Here is a 10,094-nt window from a genome sequence, read left to right on the forward strand (position 1 = left end):
ATTGGATAAGGTCAAAACGACATCCAATCGCAATTGAAATAGAGGGTGTGATAACAATTTCGATCCGAATTATAACTTGTCACTAGAAAGCGAAAATTTAGTCTCGACTAGGAAGATTGCTGAGCAATATAGGGTTACTCCGAAGGAGCCATTTGTAATTTGGCGGTAAAACTTAGAGAGGAGAATCTAAGGAAAGACAAAGCTTCATAAAGGTCAGTAAGTTATTTGATCGATTTTTGCAGAATGTTACGGCATTGTAATTGTAATTATGTGTTGGATGTATACTTAATTAATGTGATCGCATAGTACGTCGAATTAAAAAAAGCTTGAGTATTATGTCGAGAATTATGTAGATTGTTAGCTTGTGGTCAGAATTAATTTTGTAATTCGCTATTAGGTTACTTAGTAGTAAACTAGTGCATTTTTTCAAGTGATATGTTAGAATTTGCTCATGCTTGAATTGTGAATTTGGAAATTGATAGAAGTATGTAACATTAGTTAATATGGATGTATGGATATATCGGAGCATGGGTATGTGAATATTTGTGTACTTTGTATGAGTTGTAATGTAAAGAAATGCGTCTGATTGCTATGATATTTGTTTGGTATAATAGGATTAGGAATATGTACTGATCTGGCGCAATTTATTGATGTAAGTATGAGAAGTAATTGATACCGTACTTTTTTTTTACTACGTTGTTTTACCATACAAGAATGTACTAGTATTTAGATGTGAGTGCGTGACCAAAGAAATTTAATAGCCGTTATCTGATGATAGGCTGGGTTTAGTGTGATACGAGAGGGCTAAGGAAAATATTGTACCGTCCTTGTGTTTCACAGTAAGCTTGGGGGGGGGGGGGGGACAAAACGTCCGATTCAGTTGAGTCCCGAGTCTCTAAGAGGGGAGACGGAAGTGAGACTAGCAGCGCATTCGGAATCGATAAGTGTAGTCGTTGGAGAGAGTCGAGGAGGAAGAAGAGGAAATGGAGTCCAGGAGGAGAAAGTCTAGTCGTTTGAGAGAGTCGAGGAGGAAGAGGAGGAAATGGAGTCCAGGAGGAGAAAGTGGAAAAGGAGGAGGAGTATAGAGATGTTGAGGAGGAGAAGTAGTTTCGAGAAAGTCGGGAGGTAGAGAAGGAATTGGAGGAATAAGAGAGGAGAAACACAGATGAGTAGAATACTAGGACAGGTGGAAAGGTATCTCATACTACTAATCAAATCTAATCAAATGATGCAGTAAGATATCACAGGGTTGAGCGGAAGGAGAGTACTTGGGAAATTTTAATCATTTGAGTATTGAATTGTTATTAAATTGTTATTCGTTGAATTTCACCGTTTTGTATATTCAATCATTTAAACGTCGGTATTGCCGGCTGGTGGTTCGGAGCTTTACATCTATCTTTCGCTAATTTAACTTCCAATCAAAATCGAGCCTGGGTGGGACTTCAATAATAATTTAATTAGAATATTGAGAGCACCCCACCCCAACCATACACAACTACCACAGTGGCGGCATAACAACCCGTCACGTCACAAAATTATATCCATTATATAAACACAATTAAATTGAAACAATGACATTTGAATGATACACTTTCTCTTAGAAACAAATTTGTAAAATTTATTTTAAATTGCCCAGCATTGCTTGCCGATCCTTCCAAAGAAATAATAATAATAATAATGAGGACTTTGTATAGCGCCTAATCTTTAGAAGCTCTAAGCGCTTTACAACATTAGACAACACCTATAAGATAAAAACATATAATGATATGATTACAAAAACAAAAATCATGAAATTAGAAAACATTATATAAAAAAAAACAAGCTGAGAATATTTAAGGTAGGAAACATTATTAGGTCTTTAAGTTTGTTCTTGCAGTCGAAATAAGTGAGTTTTGAGAGCCCTCTTGAATGTGATCACTGTGTCTTTGTGTCTAAGTTCACTGGGCGATTCATTCCACGTAGCTGGACCCTGGTATGCAAAAGAATGTTGTCCATATGACTTCGTTTTCATAGTGGAAATAATGAGTATATGATTGTCAGCAGAGGAGAGTAAGTATTGTGCTGGTGTGTACACATGGGTGAGGTCGGATAGGTATGTTGGATTAGAGTCTGACAGTGAAACGTAGTACAGAGAACACATTTTGTGTTTGATTCTGGATCGAATGGATAGCCAGTGTAGGGTACAGAGCAGCGGGGAGGTGTGCTCTGATCGTGTTACTGTAAGGATGATCCAAGCAGCTGTGTTTTGAAAATTTTGAAGTTTCTGGAGCAGATATTGAGATGAACCAGACATAGTGATTTACAATAGTCCAGTCTTGAAAGTACTAATGAACAGACAAGTGTTTTAGCAGCATCAGCTGCAAGATATTTGCGAATGGAGCTGATGCGTCTCAGCTCAAGATATGCAGCCTTGCATATGTTCATGACATGTTGGTGCAATGTGAGAGTACTGTCCAGAGTAACACCTAGGTTTCGTACTGATTGTGTGAATTTAGTGTTGGTGCTGCTGATATTTCTTGTTTGAGGTAAAGGATGTGAATGAGAAAGTCTTTATGTTGTGATCAGAATGGCCTCAGTTTTATCATCATTCATCTGCAGCTTGTTACATGTCATCCATGATTTCACTTCAGAAATGCACCTCTCTACACTTTGGATGGTAGCATCAACTTCAGTTTGGTGGCTAGATTTGTATATGTGGGTGTCATCAGCGTACAATTGGTGAAACACTGGATGATGATATATCACACTTGAGAGCGATTGAGTGTACATAATGAAGAGAACATGTCCAAGAACAGACCCCTGTGGAACACCACAACATAGATCAACTGAGCTGGAGTGTATTCCATTTGCAGATACAATTTGTGTCCTGTTGACCAAGTAGGACTTGAACCACAGTAAGGCTGTATCATGAATGCCAAATACATGCTGGAGACGATGAAGTAATATATCATGGTCTATTGTGTCAAATGCTGCAGACGAATCAAGGAGGGTGAGGAATGTAATCGTTCCGCTATCCAACGCAGAGAGAATGTCATTAACTACTTTTAGAAGAGTAGTTTCAGTACTGTGGCAAGGGCGGTATGCAGATTGTGTATTGCTAAAAAGACCGTTTGAATTTAGATGAGATACAAGCTGGGATAGAACAACCTTTTCTAAGATTTTTTATATCAATGGGAGATTAGAAACTGGGTGGTAGTTCTTTAAATCGTTATGGTCTAGTGTTGGTTTCTTCAGCAGAGGCTTTACAATGGCAGATTTGAAAAATGATGGGAATTCCCCGGATGAGAGAGATGTATTAATAACATAAGTTAGTGAAGGCAATACTGGATCTAAGCACTCAAACAGCAGTGATGTTGAAATTGGATCAAGTTCACATGCACTCTTCATCAGGATTGTACGTACGAAATCCATAGAGACAGGTTCAAATGCTGCTAATGGTTTGCGCTCAAATTCTGTATCCCAACTGTTTGGTGACGACGAGTCAATAGAAATTGTGGTGTCAAGCTTATCTCTAATGGTATGTACTTTGTCACGGAAGAAATTTGCAAACATGTCCGGAAAGTCGGCTGGAGAGAAGGCAGTTGGAAGTGTTGTAGATTTGTTCCTTGACATTAGCTTGTTAGTATTCTCGAAGAGCTCTTTGCAGCTGGAACTTTCCATGATCTTAGTAGTGTAGTGGGCTGATTTCGCTGCATGGACTATATTTGTTACATTCTTCTTAGAGGCGTCATAGATTTGCTTATGAATAGTGAGTCTCGTGGAAAGCCAAAGCCTCTCAGCTTTACGGCGGTCTCTTTTAGCAGTGCGAAGCTGGTCCCTAACACTGATACTCTGCACTTGGTAGCTGGTGCATGTTTGTCAAGCAATGAACGCAGGCAGTTATCGAGTTGTTCTGCGGTAGGAGGTAAGCAAGTTGTAAAGTTAGCTTGGATGTCGTGCATTAGTTTGGTTCTATTTATCATACGGAGGTTTCTCTTAGTAGCAGATAAAGGTGGAGGGTTAGGGACTGATACGTCAAGATGGCATATAATGCAGAGGTAATCTGTTGCAAGGTCATGGGATACCAGGGAGGACTGTAGAATGTTATCATCAGGTCTATGAAGAATCCAGTCTAAAATGTGACCGTGTTTATGGGTGGGTTGGTTAACTGACTGTTTGAGGTTGAAAACATTAATGGAATATATGAGTTTTGATGTATTTGGGTTTCCGGGACAATCAAAGTGAAAGTTGAAATCTCCAAGAATAATTAGGTTGCCACCTATCGAATTTCCATAGTCCAGGAGATTCGGAAACTGTTCCAAAAAGAGAGAGTCAGCCAGCTTGTTTTTTTCTACTAGAAGGAGGGCGGTATAGGCACTAAAAATAGACTGACCTTTGCTCCAGTGTGAGTGTGGTTTGGACTTGTTCAAACGATGTGTGGTCGAAATTGAATGTTGTGGTGTGGTTAAGACGTTTTATCATGGTGCTCTTTGTGATGACAGCAATTCCACCTCCGCAAGAATTACGGGGCAACGACTTGATGGAGTAACCAGTGGGTGTTAGATCCACTCACTTGGGCTCGTCGCCTGATGTTTTTAGCCGTGTTTCTGTCAGGAAAAAATAGGTCAATATTCTGGTCGTTGATAAAATTAACTATTTCTGTGCGCTTTTCCGGTGGTCCTACTGATTGGGCATTGAATAATGCAATACGCAGAGGTATCTCCCGGACAGTTGACACAAAGGTTGACGAATTAATAGGGATTTGAATTAGGTTATCTAAATTAACGGTCGATTTTTATTTTAATTGGTGAGCCGAAATAAGGGAGATAACTGGAATTTTTCTTCCTGTTCTACGCCGGCCAGCCTTGAAACAACGTTTCTTTTTTCGCTTCTGTTTACATTTAGGTAATGATGAATGTAGTCCCAGTTCGTTTAGTCTATAGCACAATGTAGTGTGGAGAGGCAAAGAGTGATCATTTAAAGCAATTAATGAGAGTCCATCGTAGCATAAACGGGTTGACTGGCGAGTATCACGTGATGGCGGTTTGTTCAAAAACAGTGGAGCAAGGCAGCTGAGAAAAAGTTTAATTGCTCTCATTTCCAAAACAAGGAGATGAAGAAACACATACGAATTTAACAGCCAATACATAATGAACACAATAACGTAGATGAAAACAGGCAACAAGCACAAATATCATGAAAACGGCAATAAAAAAAACGGAACAGCTGCTTCAAGCCAGGTTAAGCGAAAGCGGCCATCTTGTTTTCTCCAAGATGACAGGTTGATGACAGGTTTGAGTTGACCTATACCTTATACCCCCACCCCTCTCTCTCTCTCTCTCTCTCTCTCTCTCTCTCTCTCTCTCTCTCTCTCTCTCTCTGTCTCTCTCCTTTCGGGTCATCAACCTTAGTTTTACACCTGTCTCCGCCTCTGTATGGGTACTTGTATGGACCTATTTTCGATTGTTAAAATAAATAATAGACAACCTAAATATTTGTCAGGTTTCTTCCTCCTGGGGTCGAACACTAGCCCCTCTATCATTACGTCAGATATCGTGTTATCGTAAATCAGCAGAAACTAAGGCTAATACGGGTCAATTACCAGCTCTGCTGCTGTAATTAAATCATTGTTATATCAATAATGGCACCAGCGATGGAGTCTCATACAGTTAGATTAGCTCGAGAACGACTAGAAGCAATCAAAATATGTCTTCCCGTTCGTGACAAAAACTTCAAGGACGTCAAGAATCTCAGGTGGAATTTGCAGAAGGCGCAAAATAACTAGTTAAACCGGTTACGAAGGCTACCGAATCAGTTACGAAGGCTACCGAAGTGGTTACAGAGGAGACCAAAAGTCTTCTTCCTACGTTGGAGCAAACCGTTAGAGCAAATGGAAAAATAGCAGAAAGAACTAAAAAGTAAAAGATTCTACGAGAACTTCCAGGTGAAATAGCTGCTGCACAACCTTCTGCTGTAGAAATGACTTGAGGGTATTCGTACTGAAATCGCTGACGTAAAAAATGAACTTGCACCTAAATCTAAAGCAAAAGTAAATATTATACTGACTGAAAAATTTAAGGAAGGCATTGTCGAATATATTAAAAATACTAAAGAAAATGAATTTCCTGGAAAAATACTAGCTGGTATATATAATAAATCTGGTATTTTAAAACCCGGTTACGAAAACGTATCTGATAATGATCTTCTTAAATGGATGCATCGCATCCAAGTCAAACAAGTCAAACTTAATGATTTTAATTTCAAAAGTCTTGTTAATGCAGTACAAAGACTTGATGACGAGTTACATAAACAAGTTTCTCAACAAAATTCGTCACTGCCACAAGATCCTTCGTATCAGCTTCCTCCACCACGGCAAGAGCCTTCATATCAACTTCCTCCACCACAGCAAGAGCCTTCATATCAATTTCCTCCACCACAGCAAGAACCTTCATATCAGCTTCCTCCACCATAGCAAGGGACGATGTCTAGAGAAGAAGAAAGGAAACAGAGAGAAGAAATGAAGCAAATAGATGAAGAAAGGAAACAGAGAGAAGAAAAGAGGAGGCAAAGAGAAACCAGACGGGGGAGGGGAAATTGCGTTTTTCACTAAGTAAGGAACGAAATACTAGTGATGATTCTTTTTGCGCTACTGGACGTGATCTTTTGTCAGCGGGGGTGATCTAATCACTTATCCTAACAATGTTCTTTCTGACGTTGAACGACTAGAAGTCATCATGGGGGGAAACGTGCTGGAAATAATTCTCCCTAGATTATTAATGAAGCCGCTGATATTTGTTGAAGATTATTTACAGGCGGTATCATGGACATCGGTGTTTATAGGAAACTTACGGACGAAATCGTTGATGATTATCACAGTGATTAGATAAATAATAAATAAGATGATCGTACATAATGCTCAACTTGGGCCTGTAATTGTCAGAGTAGTAAACTCACGATTGCCAATCTACAAAGCTATTTACGGAGATGGACTCGTTGATGTTGTTCAAGGTTTGTTTAAGAGAATAGCTCCAAAAGCAAAAGCGATTGCAAAACAGCTAGGAATGAAAACTATTGACGTTGTTCGTGATAAAGGTATTGATGCTGTTGGTGATTTTGCCAGTAAAACGTTCTCAGCAATCAAGGATAGACTAGCTCGATTAGTACGAAGAAAACCACAGCCACTAGTGAAACTGGCCAGTACTGAAGTTATGCCTGCAAAAATTAGTAAAATAATAAATCTACCTGCAAATGAAAAACTAGCAGAATTGGCTGCTAAGTTGTTTCTACAAAGTTGACTAATGAAATTATGCCGACAAAAACAAGTATTATTTCAAGAAGTGGTCTTCGTGTTAGACGAATGTAATTATAATAAGGTGTTTAAGCGTATATCCCATCCAGCGTTCGATATGGATGCACCAATTCTTAAAGATGAATCTATACGCGATTATCATTATTATTCTTATGACGCACGTGTACCAAATCAGCGTGGTCGAATCGAAGCATTTATTGAAGTAGAGGGAGAACTTGCAACAGATATTCCTCATACTACGGCATGTGGAGCTAATGATATAGTTGGTTTTGTTAACAACAGTATTATGGCGTTATTTGACAGCGCTACGTATATGATTGACGGAAGAAATGTTGAAACAATTCAAAACGACGTTGATGTTGCTACAACGGTAATAAATTTAGCAAGATACTCTGATGATTATAAGAGATCAGCTGGTCAAAGATGTTTGACAAAGATAACACGAATCATCGTGATCACAGACAATATTTTAAAGTACACGAAATACTGTGACTGATCCACAACCAGATAGACAGACCTGGGGCTGAATTTCTAATGTTACAGAGTACCAACGACAATTACAATTTAGGATTTGCTATTCCTAAATCAGTGTTGAAAGATGGTCGTAGAAGATTTTCGTGCGCGATTCCACTTTCACACATCTTTGGATTCTATAGAAATGTCAGAAAAGCTATCTTTGGAGCGAAACATACATTTGTACTTGTGAGAAAGGGTCACGATAACGATGCTATTTTGCGACCAGCCGGCGTTGCTGCTGATAAAGTAATATTATTTAAACTTTCATTGTGGATAAAAGCAACGAATCGGTTGTTTACTGAAGAACAAAAATTACTTTCTTTTATGGATCCAGGTGGTAAATCATTGTTATCATGGTTAACAATGACCACAGATAGGACTCAGAGCAATATTATTTATGGGTTATGTACATGGCAAATAGCATCACAACAAGGGATTTCTGCGCCATGACATATATTTATCGCTTTACAAAATGATGAACGATTAGATGATCAAATCATATGATATTTGATAATTTTAATGTTAGTGATGTTTCTTTACCTATAAATGGACATCAAAAACCATCTGAGGATATAACTTTTAACTTTGAAAATAATTACATAGCACGTGCATCGTTTAATGACATTTATGGGACGTGATCAAAATATAGATACCGGTTTACAAATAACGCCGTTAGATTTTAGAAATCTGCATCCGATTTATTACTTTTCGTTTCAGCATCTTGATTTATCCAGACCATCTTGATGTATCCAGACAATCTGTTATTGATATTCATTTTTGAGCTTATGTGAACCCAGGTGCTGGTGTTAATTACAGAGCAATTGCAGATATGCTCACCGAGAAAGCAATGTTGCTCGAATGTGTTGGTGGCAGAATGAGAGTTATTGCCGCTCCAGCAGAAAATATGTAGCGTAATTAAGTCAATCACATATTTTATAATGTCATATCATCATGTTAGTGTCAGTCTGACTCCTGGTCAGATTAAAAGGCTTCAATTAGAATCAGTGAAACGCACCGGAATAAGAATATCACTAAAGCGAAATCAGATCACAGGTGGTCAAAGTAAGTTATCGCTGACCGAACGTCAACTCAAACATTTCAGTGATGCCAAGCAATAAAAAAATATATAAAAAAACCGGCGTTAAACTCAATATTCCTCAGGTGCCATCAGAGACTCGATTAAAACAGGCGGTATATTTCCAATTCTTGCGGCGATACCAGAGTTAATATTTTCTGTAGCTCCAGCCGTTGCAAAGGCAGCCGAGTTAGGTGCTGTTGGAACCGCCGCTGGAATGGCATAAAAGAAAGCAACAGGACAAGGAATACAAAAAATACGCGGTCGGGGCCTAAGATTATCAATACGGAAAAGGTCTGAGACTTCCAGAAACTCCGTGTTAGTCTTTCCAATGTCGAATTTTGATTTACTTGATGCTGCTAAGAAACTAAATATACATTTTTTTAGAGGTGTGTTTGTGCGCGATCAGTTACCTTACAAACCAAATAATATTGAAACAGGTATTATCAATCTTGATAATAGCACCGGCGTTGTCACTCATTGGGTGACATGATCCACGTGGAATTATTTATTTTGATTCGTATGGGCTGGCTCCACCAAAATAATTTATGAATTACGTAAACACAATAAAAACTCGAGTCTGGTATTCAACATTACCAACACATACAATAACCGATCTTATAGGTATCCGGCCATGAAACAAGTGCTGTACACGAAGCTATATCAAAATCAACATTACCACCTCACAAAGTCGTGCACGATCATACAAGTACACGATCTAAATAGATCTTAAAGTATAATGGTATATATATCCATAAGATCCTCTTCGTTCAAAGACAAGAAAAAATTCGACGACGTATATTTGTCAGATTACGAGACTAAAGATGAGCTCGCCTATATTATGAACCTATCTGTAGTTGACCGAGATGAAGTTGTTGTTTTTCAGGATGAATAAGGTGTTTTAAAGACGATTAATGTCAAATAGAATGTGATGTGATGTGATTTGGATTTTTAACGTAGCTTTAACAAATTTTCAGTCATAACGCTACAATGTCTGCAATGTGGCAGTTTATAGTGATGTCTAGCACTGGGGCACCATGCCGCAGACATGTAGCATGATGTCCCACCCAGTCACATTATCCCGACACCAGGCCGACCAGTCCTAACACTAACCTCTTGATGCGGAGCGCCAAGCGAGGCAGCTGTTAGTACCATTTTTGTAAGTCTTTGGTATAACTCGGCCGGGGATCGAACCCATGACCTCCCGCATCCGAG

The sequence above is a fragment of the Sinohyriopsis cumingii genome, chromosome 15 (genome assembly GCF_028554795.1).
Source record: "Sinohyriopsis cumingii isolate HCF-2022 chromosome 15, ASM2855479v2, whole genome shotgun sequence".
NCBI lineage: Eukaryota > Metazoa > Mollusca > Bivalvia > Unionida > Unionidae > Sinohyriopsis > Sinohyriopsis cumingii.